At 42.1% G+C, this 13,348-nt stretch overlaps 1 non-coding gene across 1 annotated transcript; it reads right to left on the bottom strand.

Moving 5' to 3' along the window:
- Window positions 1-4,117: 4,117 nt before the first annotated feature.
- TRNAK-UUU lies at window positions 4,118-4,190 on the bottom strand. The gene has a single exon. It is a non-coding gene; the product is annotated as a tRNA-Lys (tRNA).
- Between the last annotated feature and the right edge of the window lie 9,158 nt (window positions 4,191-13,348).

Raw genomic sequence — 13,348 nt, 5'->3', positions numbered from 1 at the left:
ACTCGGACGGGGAGCACCTGAACAGTAGATGAAGGTAACTCTGCGTCCCCAGAGTCTTGTCTACCCCTATCACCCCTAGTTCTCTCCCGGGTCCCCAAGGCTGGACCCCCCTCATGGTCGGTTCCTGTTTGTCTTCTTAATCTTCTCGGTTCACCCGTGGGAGCTTCTCTCCTCGGAGGAAATTGCAAGAGGGGCACATATGGCGGAGGCCTCATCTCCGTTTCTAGATCTATCAGGTTTGGATAAGATGATTCTTGAAGGACTGGTTTTGAGTCCTCTTTTTTTTTAGTTTCTTCTGGGGGGGGGGGGGGTCTCCATCACCAGGACCTGTGAATTGGAAGAACTAGGAAGTTTGTGAACGAAAGATTTTAACCACTTAGGCAGATTTTCCACTAGATCCTGCCAGACCATGACATAGGGAACCTGACCCGGATGGCCCCAGGGATCAGGAGCCATAATCTTTTCCTTCACAGCCCGTATGATGGACGGTTGAAAGGTGCCTTCCAGAGGCCACCCAACCTGGAAGGCGGGCCACTCTGCAGAGCAAAAGGTTATTAATTTACTTTTCTTGACTAGCAAAGACAAGTTATGGGCCCTGGCCCTGACATCCGAAAAATAGTCAGTCATGAGAGAAAGTGGGGTAGATTCCCCTTGACCCATGGTCAAAGAATAAATGGTAGGGAAGAGAGAGAGAGAAGAAGTCACTGAGAACGACCACCAAAAAATCCTACTGAGAGTGGTGGCGGCCAAGAGGTTGGGCTTAAGGTATGCTTTTGGAACTATTTATGTGCCTGCGTCATTGCACGGAAGTTTTTTTTGCTGGGAGCAGGCACCCTAGGGGTTTCTAGCCCGTTCCGTGACCCCCTTATCCTCTCACGGGAGTCTTCAAGTGGCAGGCACCCTAATGGCCTTTAAGTGCCTGACCTGTGCCCACATGAAGAATTTTAGGCCACGTCCTCAGTTAGGGATGTTAAAGGAGAGTTTCACCCGATCGGGCTCCCGTTACTGAGGCTCACTTATTGTAGGGCCTTCAGAGTCCGCCAGAGTGTAGCCCTGGCCGGGACTCATCAATTGCCCCCACAACCGTTCGCCTGTTCCCTGAAACTCCTGAAAAGAAAAGGAGTTGAGGGCAGATCAGAGAAGAAGAGGAAAGGAGAGTAAGTCAGAAGAGAGAGAACAGAATGATGCACCAGAAGAGAACAAGACCAGAGACAATGCCGGCACACACACAAACATGGAGAGTCGTAGACAAACACATGGATAGACAAATGTCGGCCGACAACACAGCGCTGGGTTTTCGGGCCCCTGAGTCCTCTTGCCTCCAGGTACAAGGTTTACCTTACCAAATGGCGTCCACTGTTCACCAGACTCGGAATCAGGAGAGGAACTCTCCTTACCGCAGAGCCGGCTGCCTTCCAGCGCGCTCACTGGCCTCGGTCTTGCGCTGGCTGGAATGTCCAATCCGTTCCCCCTTTTATAGAAAGCTTTCTCCTGTGCCAGATACCTTCCTGCTTCTCAGCAGGGCCTCTGATTTACACTGGACTTTCCTGTCCTGCCTGAGCACCGGTGCTATTGTTTATCCTTCCCCTCTGTCCTGTAAGTGTTCTCTTCTCCCTGTCAAGGGATCCCGGACAAGCCCTCAAATGTTTTGCCCGATGTCCGAATCCCTGAGTGGGAAGAGAGAAGGCTTCCAAGACAATGCAATTCGCAAAAAGGGAAGTTTATTACTGACTCGAGCCAGGGCTTCTGCTGCAACCAATGCAGTGGTGCGGGGTCAGAAAGCGCTGAGCCCATGCTGTTACCCAAATTTATAGGGTGTGCATAAACAGTTGGTAGCTGGCTTAAGCGGATTGGTTCCATGTTTGCAAAGCAATCTTATTGGCCCAAACCTTCGTGGGCTTTTTTTCAAACTTGGATGTTTGCGGGCTTTTCAGCTTTTCCCTGATAGGTTCCCTCTTTCTTACTAGGCGCATGTTGATTGGCTGGCTCCAGGTGGCCTGATAATCATGTTACCCTGGAAAACCAGGCCCACTCCTAATCTAGGCTGCCTGTCATGGCATTAGCCCTGGCAGCCTTACAGTTTCTGTGGATCAGGAATCTGAGAGCGGCTTTGCTGTTGTTGCTCAGATGCTAAGCTGACTCTTTGCAATCCCATGTATTGCAGCACACCAAGCTTCCCCTGTTCAAACTCATGTCTACTGAGTCAGTGATGTCATTCAACCATCTCATCGTCTGTCATCCCTTTCTCCTCTTGCCCTCAATCTTTCCCAGCATCAGATTCTTTTCTAATGAATCAGCTGTTTGTATCAGGTGGCCAAAGTACTGGAACTTTAGCTTCAGCATGTCTTTCCAATGAATATTCAGGGTTGATCTCCCTTAGGATTGACTGGTTTGATCTCCTTGCTGTCTAAAGGACTCTCAAGGGTCTTCTCTAGCACCACAGTTTGAAAGCATCAATTTTTCAGTGCTCAACATTCTTTATGGTCGGTTCTCAGGGAGTGGCTTATTTGTGTGTGACTGGCTCAGGGTTTCTCAAGATATTATAGTCTAGATGTTGGCAGGGGCTGCAGTTATCTGAAGGCTTGACTGGGTCTGGAGAATCTACTTCCAAGGTGTCTCACTAATGTGTCTGGTGAGCTGAGGCTGGTTGATAGCAGGAGGCCTCAGTTCTTTGCCACATGGAACTCTTCATAAGGTTGCTTGAGTGTATTCAAAACAGGGTTGCTGGTATTCCCAGAGCTAGTAGCAGTAGTAGTTTAGTTGCTAAGTCATATCTGACTCTTGCGGCCCCATGGACTGTAGTCTGTCAGGCTTCTCTGTCTATGGGATTCTCCAGGTAAGAATACTGGAGGGGGTTGCCATTTCAAAAAAGAAAGAGCCAGTCAGAAGCCAAAGTATCACCCTTGAAATTCATGTGGGAGGGGGTTGCACGAAGGTATGAACACCAGGAGGTGAGAATCACTGAAGGGATGTATAGTTAAACAAAGCTAAACGAGGAAGAGGAGAAAGGCTTTGAACAGGATATGTGACTAAATGTGTAATTTATTTTTTTAATATTTATTTATTCTGTGCTGGGTCTTAATTTTGGCATGTGGGAATCTTAGTTCCCAGACCAGGGATTGAACCCAGGCCCCCTGCATTGGGAGCTCAGAGTCTTAGCCACTGGACAACCAGGCAAGTCCCTAAATATGTACTTTAGACTGCACTGGATTTTTTAAGACCTGAAAGTGCACATAATTATTGAAATGGGCTTATAGCTGGAAGTAACTGAAAAAACATGGCTGGAATGGCAGCTAGTATTGAGGTCAGTCTGTAGGAATAGATGTCCTGGCACTTTGACTGACATTCGCTCTTGAACATGTATAGCATCTCCTCCAGCTATTAAAGTAACATTATCTAACATTTGAGTGACATGGTAATGTTGAATATTTGCTACCAACTCACACAGTTTAAGTTGCTTGTATGTAACATTTTAGATGATTTAGGCTCTTGGCAATGTGATATGGCTACTGTCTTCCAATGTCCAGCACCAATAAATAGAAAGAGATATGGACTCCTGGTGTCTGGATTGGGAGCTCAGAGAGACCCAACTATTGTATGATTTCTGGCTGGATGGGAAGTTGGTCAGGAAAGTAGGGCCTATGACAACTGAGAACCAGTCAATAAAAGGAAGGACCATCCAGAAGCTAAGAATTAGCAGCAAAGTAAGAAGTTAAGATTCAGTTGGTCAGGTCTATTGAAGGTTGTCACTTATAGGCTGGATGATCCCTTAGACTGCAAATTGTGCTGGACCTTCCTCCATTGGAATCTTGACCCTCTTGTCTCCAAGCTTCAGGGACATGAATACTCCAAGGAAAGAGCATTTAATATCTCCAACCAAATAACAAAGGAGGGATATTTGCTAATACTTGTGTAACTACAGAAATTACATCAGCAAAATCTATTTGTTTCCACCTCAGAAGTAAATCAAGCCCCACAAGTTCAGAGTGGTTCTTTGAAAACACATCCAGATCCTGTCACTGCCCTGCTAAAAAGTCTTTCTGGCATTCCTTCACACTTAATAAAACCTAATTTTTTTAAAAAAGTTTTTGGCTGTGTGTATCCTGTAGGATCTTAATTCCCTGACCAAGGATTGAACCTGGAGCCTTCACTGTAAAAGTGTGAAGTCCTAACCACTGGACCACCAGGGAATTTGCCATAAAATCTAAGTTTTAAAATACCATTCCTCAAGGGATATCCCTGGTGATCCAGTGACTAAGACTCTGTGCTCCCAGGGCAGAGGGCCCGGGTTCAATCCATAGTCAGGGAACTAGATCTCACAACTAGGAGCTCACATGCCATAACTGAAAGATCCCACTGCTGCAAACAAGAACCCGTACAGCCAAATCAATAAATTAATTAAAATAAATAGTTAAAACATACCATTCCTTTGATTAAGAAAGGGCTAGCCAGATGGCTCAGTGGTAAAGAATCTGCCTGTCAATGCAGGAGACACCAAAGATATGGGCTCAATTGATCCCTGAATCAGGAAGATCCCTTGGAGAAGGAAACTGCATCCTGCTCCAGTATTCTTGCCTGGAAAGTCCCAGGGGTAGAGGAACCTGGCAGGCTGCAGTCCACAGTGTCGCAAAGAACTGGACATGACCAAGCACTCACTGACTCAGACATTCCATTTTGGGGTATGTATGCTAAAGAATTGAAAGCAGAGATCCAAACAAATATCTGTACATCCACTTTCATAGTAGGATTATTCACAAATGTCAAGAGGTAGAAGTAACCAAGCATTCATCAACAGATGTATGGATAAACAAAATATGTGATACACATGTAATAGAACAGTATTCAGCCTTAAAAAGGAAGGAAATTTTAACATGTGCTGCATCATGAATGAACTCTGAAGACATTATGCTAAGGGAAATAAGCTAGTCAAAAAGGGAAAAATAAAATAAAATGTTATTCTCTAGTCAGAGGAAAAAAATTTCTTACCAAGTACCCTATTACACGACCCTCTGTCAAAATCTTTCAAGAAGAAAACTGGACAAAATATTTCGGTTGCAAAGCCACATTAATGATCACAAAAAACTTCAAAACTTAGAAATCAGGCAGAAAGGCACTTGCATGATATTTTTAATGTCCAACAAGCCCACTGAAGGATCCTTAGGCTCTGGGGTTACAATGCATGTTGATTTAGAACCAGTCTTTTTATAATTCTGTCAAGTTGCAGATTAATTTATAGAAAACCCCAGATAAGGTGAGGTTCTTCAAAGGTTTGGGTTAATTGCTTTGTAGCTCATTAATCAGTTTTGTATCTTATGTAACAATATTAGTTTTAGTATTCCTTCTTTCACTTAATCCATTTTCTCCTGTTCCCTGAGAACTGGCATTGTTATCCAGCTGGTTCTGTCATTAATGAATTGATTAACAGTTTTATGTGGGCTATTTGTATGAGAAGTGTGTTTATAACATTTTTTCTAATCACATAATTTTTGTTTTCTGTTAGATTTCTGTTAGAAGTCAAAAACTTCTCTTAGATTTATTTAGGCATAGTTTTTATTTTATATCCCTCTGGATCAGACACAAAAGGGAAATATAAGTGAAAGCAATTGGTTAAGGAATTTCTGAATCCTCTTTATAGTTAAACGCTAGATCGTCTACTAAACTTTCCAATGCAGTGTCAATGTCTGTGTTTTTCCACAGGCAGTGGTGATGTAACATTCATTAGAACTGTGCTTCTGAATTCAGTTGTCTCCTGAATATTCCAATTCAGCAAGTTTGGATGCTTGCATTTTCTTGCTTTGCATGAAAGGTTTAATTCTTATTCAAATTTATCAGTAATGAGGTATAATATAGCTTCATCTGGTGGCTCAGATGGTAAAGAATCAGCCTGCAATGCAGGAGACCCAGGTTGGATCCCTAGTTTGTGATGATCCCCTGGAGAAGGGAAAGGCAACCCACTCCAATACTCTTGCCTGGAAAATCCCATGGACAGAGGAGCCTGGTGAGCTACAGTCCATGGGGTCGCAAAGAGTCAAACATAACTGAGCAACTAGGGTGCAAACATAGCTTCTGCTATAAAATCTTTTCTTAGGTTCTATAAAGCATTTTATTATTGCTTTGCAGAAAAATACGAAATTGTCTTTTTTTGTTTCTCAAAAAATTTTTTGCTTCATTATCATTGTTAACTGAAAACAAAATTCACAATGCGAGATTTGTGATTTAACTTTTATTTGAGGCCAAATGAGGACTATAGCCCAGGAAACAACCTCTCAGATAGTTCTGAGAGATTGCACAAAAGAGGCAGTGGGGTCAGTATATGCACAATTTTAGTGAAGGAGGGGATACACGTAATTAAACACATGTTTTGGCAGTAAGTTGCCACTAGTCATAAGAAGGTTGCTGCCAGTCATATGGAGCAGATGTTTTCATTAATGATTTTAGTGTTTTTCTAGATAGCAGAAGATGCAAGAAATTGGGCTTATAATACCTTCTCCTGAAAATAACTAACTACAGTATCTGAAGGCCGTTCTGCCAGTTCTTCCTGGAGCAGAGTGACTCCAACCTGGTTTCTGCCCTGAACTCCTTTCAAGATGTATTGGAGATCAGCCACTGCAGTGGCTAGTGACTATATTCTTATAGAAACAGATGGAGAGTGACAATTTTTAGTTGGCACAGGCCAGGAATCCCTTGGGCTTATGGGAACCATAGAGTTACCAAGAGTACAGAGGAAAGTGGGGCAAAGCCTCTGTGTCTAGGTGGAGGGTTCCTGTTGGTGACTAGTTCTCAGGAATAGACATTGAGGGTAAGACATTCCTTCCCCAAGGAAGACACTATTCTAGCCTTGGATGTGAGGAAGGAGATAGATGGGCTCCAGGCTGGACACTAACGACTAACCTCCTGTTTGCATTTCCTGATACAGGAATTAGGTGGGCTCCAGATTAGATATTTACAACCAGTTCTAACCCTAAGTGAAGAGGAACTAAAGAGCCTCTTAATGAATGTGAAAGAGGAGAACTAAAAAGCTGGGTTAAAACTCAACATTCAAAAAACTAAGATCATGGCATATGGTCCCATCACTTCACGGTCAATCAGTTCAGTTCAGTTGCTCAGTCGTATCCAACTCTGGGACCCCATGGACTGCAGCACACCAGGCTTCTCTGTCCGTCACCAACTCCCGGAGTTTACACAAACTCATGTCCACTGAGTCAGTGATGCCATCAAACCATCTCATCTTCTGTCGTCCCCTTCTCCTCCTGCCTTCAATCTATCCCAGCATCAGGGTCTTTTCAAATGAGTCAGTTCTTCGCATCAGGTGGCCAAAGTATTGGAGTTTCAGCTTCAACATCAGTCCTTCCAATGAATATTCAGGACTGATTTCCTTTAGGATGGACTAGCTGTATCTCCTTGCTGTCCAAGGGTCTCTCAAGGGTCTTCTCCAACACCATAGTTTAAAAGCATCAATTGTCGGTGCTCAGCTTTCTTTATAGTCCAACTCTCACATCCACACATGACCACTGGAAAAACCATAGCCTTAACTAGACGGACCTTTGTTGGCAAAGTAATGTCTCTACTTTTTAATAGCTGTCTAGGTTAGTCATAACTTTTCTCCCAAGGAACAAGTGTCTTTTCATTTCATGGCTGCAATCACCATCTGCAGTGATTTTGGAGCCCAGAAAAATAAAGTCAGCCACTGTTTCCACTGTTTCCCCATATATTTGCCATGAAGTGATGGGACCGGATGACTTGATCTTAGTTTTCTGAATGTTGTGCTTTAAACCAACTTTTTCTTTCTCCTCTTTCACTTTCATCAACAGGCCCTTTAAGTTCTTCTTCACTTTCTGCCATAAGGGTGGTGTCGTCTGCATATCTGAGGTTATTGATATTTCTCCCGGCAATCTTGATTTCAGCTTGTGCTTCCTCCAGCCCAGCGTTTCTCATAATGTACTCTGCATATAAGTTAAATAAGCAGGGTGACAATATACAGCCTTGACGGACTCCTTTTCCTATTTGGAACCAGTCTGTTTTTCCATGTCCAGTTCTAACTGTTGCTTCCTGACTTGCATACAGATTTCTCAAGAGGCAGGTCAGGTGGTCTGGTATTCCCATCTCTTTCAGAATTCTCCACAATTTATTGTGATCCACACAGTCAAAGGCTTTGGCATAATTAATAAAGCAGAAATAGATGTTTTTCTGGAACTCTCTTGCTTTTTCAATGATCCAGCAAATGTTGGCAATTTGATTTCTTGTTCCTCTGCCTTTTCTAAATCCAGCTTGAACATATGGAAGTTCACCGTTCATGTATTGTTGAAGCCTGGCTTGGAGAATTTTGAGCATTACTTTACTAGCGTGTGAGATGAGTGCAATTGTACAGTAGTTTGAGCATTCTTTGGCATTGCCTTTCTTAGGGATTGGAATGAAAACTGTTCTTTTCCAGTTCTGTAGCCACTGCTGAGTCTTCCAAATTTGCGGACATATTGAGTGCAGCACTTTCACAGCATCATCTTTTAGGATATGAAATGGCTCAACTGGAATTCCATCACCTCCACTAACTTTGTTCATAATGATGTTTCCTAAGGCCCTCTTGACTTCACATTCCAGCATGTCTGGCTCTAAGTGAGTGATCACACCATTGTGATTAACTGGGTCATGAAGATCTTTTTTATATAGTTCTTCTGTGTATTCTTGCCACATCTTCTTAATATCTTCTGCTTTGGTTAGCTCCATACCATTTCTGTCCTTTATTGTGCCCATTTTTGCATAAAAATTTCCCTTGGTATTTCTAATTCTATTGAAGAGATCTCTAGTCTTTCCCATTCTGTTGTTTTCCTCTATTTCTTTGCAATGATCACAGAGGAAGGCTTTCTTATCTCTCCTTGCTATTCTTTGGGACTCTGCATTCAAATGGGTATATCTTTCCTTTTCTCCTTTGCTTTTTGCTTCTCTTCTTTTCACAGCTATTTGTAAGGCCTCCTCAGACAACCATTTTGCTTTTTTGCATTTCTGTTTCTTGGGGATGGTCTTGATCCCTGTCTCCTGTGCAATGTCACGAACCTCTGTCCATAGTTCATCAGGCACTTTTTCTATCAGATCTAGTCCCTTAAATCTATTTCTCACTTGCACTGTATAATTGGGCGGTGGGAGGGGTGGAAACAGTGACAGACTTTATTTTCTTGGGCTCCAGAATCACTGTGGATGGCGACTTAGCCATGAAATTAAAAGATGCTTCCTCCTTGAAAGAAAGATATGATAAACCTAGACAACATATTAAAAAGCACTTTGCTGACACAGGTTGCTCTCCTCAGCACAAAAGAGGCCAATGAATCCAGGAGATTAGGTGTTGAGGCAGGGAAAACAACTTATTCAGAAAACTGGCTGACCAAGAAGATAGCAGACTAATGTCTCAGAGTAACCATCTTGTCGGTGTATTGATGCCAGATTCTTTTACAGAGCCAGAGAGAGAGAAGCAATTAAGAAGTAAAGTCAAAAGGCAGAAAAGAGAGGGAGAGGTTGTGAGGAAATAAAGGGCCATCAGTCTTGCAAAACATCTCTGGGAAGGGCCAAGCCTTTAGAAGGGTGTGTTAATCTCTCTTTTACTCTTTCCTTTTAAAATTTTTTATTTACAGGTGGGCTGAGAAAAGAAGAGAAGCAAAGGGCAAAGGAGAAGGGAAAGATATACCCATCTGAATGCAGAGTTCCAAAGAATAGTAAGGAGAAATAAGAAAGCCTTTTCAAGTGAACAATGCAAAGAAACAGAAGAAAACAATAGATTAAGAAAGACTAGAGATCTCTTTTCAGCAGTGGCCACAGTACTGGAAAAGGTCAGTTTTCATTCCAATGCCAAAGAAGGGCAATGCCAAAGAATGTTCAAACTACCACGCAAATGCGCTCATTTCACATAGGAGCAAGGTAATGCTCAAAATCCTTCTTAAGCTAGGCTTCAACAGAACATTAACCAAGAATCTCCAGATGTACAAGCTGGATTTAGAAAAGGCAGAGGAACCAGAGGTCAAATTGCCAACATCTGTTGTATCATAGAAAAAGCAAGGTAATTCCAGAAAAGCATCTACTTCTGTTTCATTGATTATGCTAAAGCCTTTGACTTTGTGGATCACAACAAACTGGAAAATTCTTCAAGAGACAGGAATATCAGACCACCCTACCTGCCTCCTGAGAAACCTGTATGCAAGTCAAGAAGCAACAGTTAGAACTGGACATGGAACTGTGGACTGGTTCAAAATTGGGAAAGGAGTCCTTCAAGGCTGTATATTGTCATCCTACTTATTGAACTTACACTCAGAGTACATCATGTGAAATGCCAGGCTGGATGAAGCACAAGCTGGAATCAAGAGATAGTGAAGGGCAGGAAAGCCTGGAATGCTGCAGTCTGTGGGGTTGCAAAGAGTCAGACACAACAGTGTCTGAACAAGAACAACAGGTAGGCAGGGTCAGATTATCTCTCTATGAACTAAACAGAGGCATTTTAGTTTAACAGTCAGGCAGAGGGGGCAGAGTCCTTTGAGGCAGGCCAGTATGTGTGATTATAGTAACAACAGCAACAAAAATCAAGTCAAAGAAAGAGTTCCCACATGGAGTCAGAATTGGTTCTTTCCTGCAATATAATGAATATTTTCCCTTCCATTTAAAAAATTGTGGTAAAATATATATACAACATAAGATTAACCATTTAGCCATTTTAAGTGTATAATTCAGTGGGATTAATTACATTTACCATGTTGTTCAATCACCATCACTATCAATTTCCATAACTTTTTTATCACCCCAACCAGAAACGCTGTACCCATTAAGCAGTAGCACCCCAAAACCCCTCTTTTTAGCCCCTGGTTAAATCTGAGCTACCCAGGTGGCTTAGTGGTAAAGAATCTGCTTGTCAATGCAGGAGACACAAGAGACATGGGTTAGATCCCTAGGTCAGGAAGATCCCTGGAGGAGGAAGTGGTAGCCCATGTCAGTATTCTTGCCTGGAGAATCTTATGGGCAGAGGAGCCTGGTGGGTTACAGTCCATATGGTCACAAAGAATCGAACATGACTGAGCACACCCGCACGCAACCTCTGATCTACTTTCTGTCTCTATGAATTTGCCTATTGTACCTATTTCTCTTGTGGAATCAGACAGTATTTATCCTTGGATATCTGGTTTATTTCACTTAACATAATGTTTTCAAGATTACAATGAGTCTTTTTATTTTCATTTTTACTTGTTTTTTGCTTTTTTTTTTTATATGAGGGGAAATGTTTGGTTTACTACCCACTTAGAAATAAATCAGTGTAGTGATGTCTTTTATTTTTGTTTTTGCTTGGAGCATCTTTTATAACATGGAGTAAATGCTTAAAAATCTTATTTGTGTATTCTCCTTCCTTTGGTTTTGGCTCATGCACTTATGGCATGTTCTTTCTACAGGCACCTTATTTTATCTTCCATACACCCCACAGTTTCCCCTGCTCCTGAGATGTTTGCATATACTTACCAGAGTAACAAGAGCTCTTGACCTTGCATCTGGTGAAGCAGATGACATTATTCCTTGGATATCCTGTTCTTTCTCCCCAAATCTGGGATGGGAATATCTTGAAGCTGGGGTAAGAAAATGTTTTGGATTGCCTGCTGTTCACTGCCTTCTAGTTTTATTTCACATTCAGTCATCATTTTTCTCTCAGTGGTCATAGGCAAGATTGTGATTATTCCTTCAAGTTCCTTGATAGCTCATTTGGTAAAGAATCCACCTGCAATGTGGGAGACTCTGGTTTGATTCCTGGATTGGAAAGATCTGCTGGAGAAGGGATAGGTTACCCACTCCAGTATTTTGTCCTGGAGAATTCCACAGACTGTATAGTCTGTGGAGTTGCAAAGAGTTGGACATGACTGAATGACTTTCACTTCAAGTTCCTCAGTTCCTTTTAAATGTTTTATATTAGTTTTCATAAGCATGGCCCAGCAATGGCTAAGGTTCCTCCATGGCTCCTTCTCAGCTGGCTTACCCTGGCCTCTGCTCCCTTTATCTCTTGTGGCAACATCAACAAAATAATAGTATTGTTGAGGAGAAAGAAAACGTTACTCTTCTAGGTTCTTCTGGCTAGTCTAAGAATTAATATGCCAGGAGAAAATAAAATCTCATTTCATACAGACTGAAACTCCACATACATGAGAGGGCCAGAGAACCATATACTTGAGAAGTTTAAAGGCAGAAAGATAAAATGAGGCATATATATCATTCTGAAAACTAAGCAATGGGACAGGAGCCTGAGGTTTCCAAGGACATTCCAAGATCACCCACAGGATGATAAAGAAGAACACCAGATATTTGGTGATTAGCTATGTGCCCTGCCATACTGATGGGGCCACTTAAGTAACATTTATCTCTGGTAATAATTCTTCCCTAGGGGGAAAAAACATCCCCAATTTAAATTCTTTGGGGTAGTTAAGGGAAGGGTAGCTGTTTTTCTTGAATCCTCAGGGTCTTGATTACCTTTAGCTAAAAAATAATTCTCATACAAAAGTGGGACATTTGGTGGAGACTGGTTCTGAATCCTAACAGTTGTGATAGTTGTGTAGGAGAAGCTACACAAACTCTTGGCTCAAACACCATCCCAGATTATAAAGGACAGATTAACAAGAGAAAAACAAAAGTTTAACAAACATGTACACTTCATGTATACATGGGAGATATCTAGAGAAACTGAGTAAGACTCCCTGAAATGGTCCAAGACACAAACTTGAACAACATTTCAGCTAAAGACAAAAGAAAGATGTAGGGGAGGGTGGCAGTCTAGATATGGGAGGTTAGCAGCAAAGAAAGGTAAGATTTGTTATGCAGATTTAACTGGGTGCCTTCTCCATTGACAAAGTTCTCTTGCTGTTTAGAGCCAAACTTTTCCCCCTGGTACAGAGAAAGAAAAGAAAGAAAGAAAGTGAAGTCTCTCAGTTGTGTCCAAATCTTTACGACCTCATGGACTGTAGCCTACCAGGCTCCTCTGGTAGTTAAGTCCATGGGATTTACCAGGCAAGAGTACTGGAATGGGTTGCCATTTCCTTCTCTGGTACAGAGAAGGAGACATAAATAGAGACTTCCCTTATAAATGTAAATTTCCATAGAAAGAAAATGCTTTTAGGAAATTTCCTGGTGGTCTAGTGTTTAGGATTTAATGCATTCTCTTCTGTGGCCTGGATTCAGTCCCTGATAGGGGAGAACTTAGATCCTGCAAGCCACATGGCATGGCCAAAATTTAAAAAAAATTTTTTTTATAGGTTCTCCTGTACCAGACCACCTGACCTGCCTCTTGAGAAACCTGTATGCAGGTCAGGAAGCAACAGTTAGAACTGGACATGGAACAACA

The sequence above is a fragment of the Cervus canadensis genome, chromosome 3 (assembly GCF_019320065.1).
Source record: "Cervus canadensis isolate Bull #8, Minnesota chromosome 3, ASM1932006v1, whole genome shotgun sequence".
In the NCBI taxonomy this organism is placed as follows: Eukaryota; Metazoa; Chordata; class Mammalia; order Artiodactyla; family Cervidae; genus Cervus; species Cervus canadensis.
Note: the sequence above shows the minus strand (reverse complement) of the source record. Positions and strands in the feature narration are given on the sequence as shown.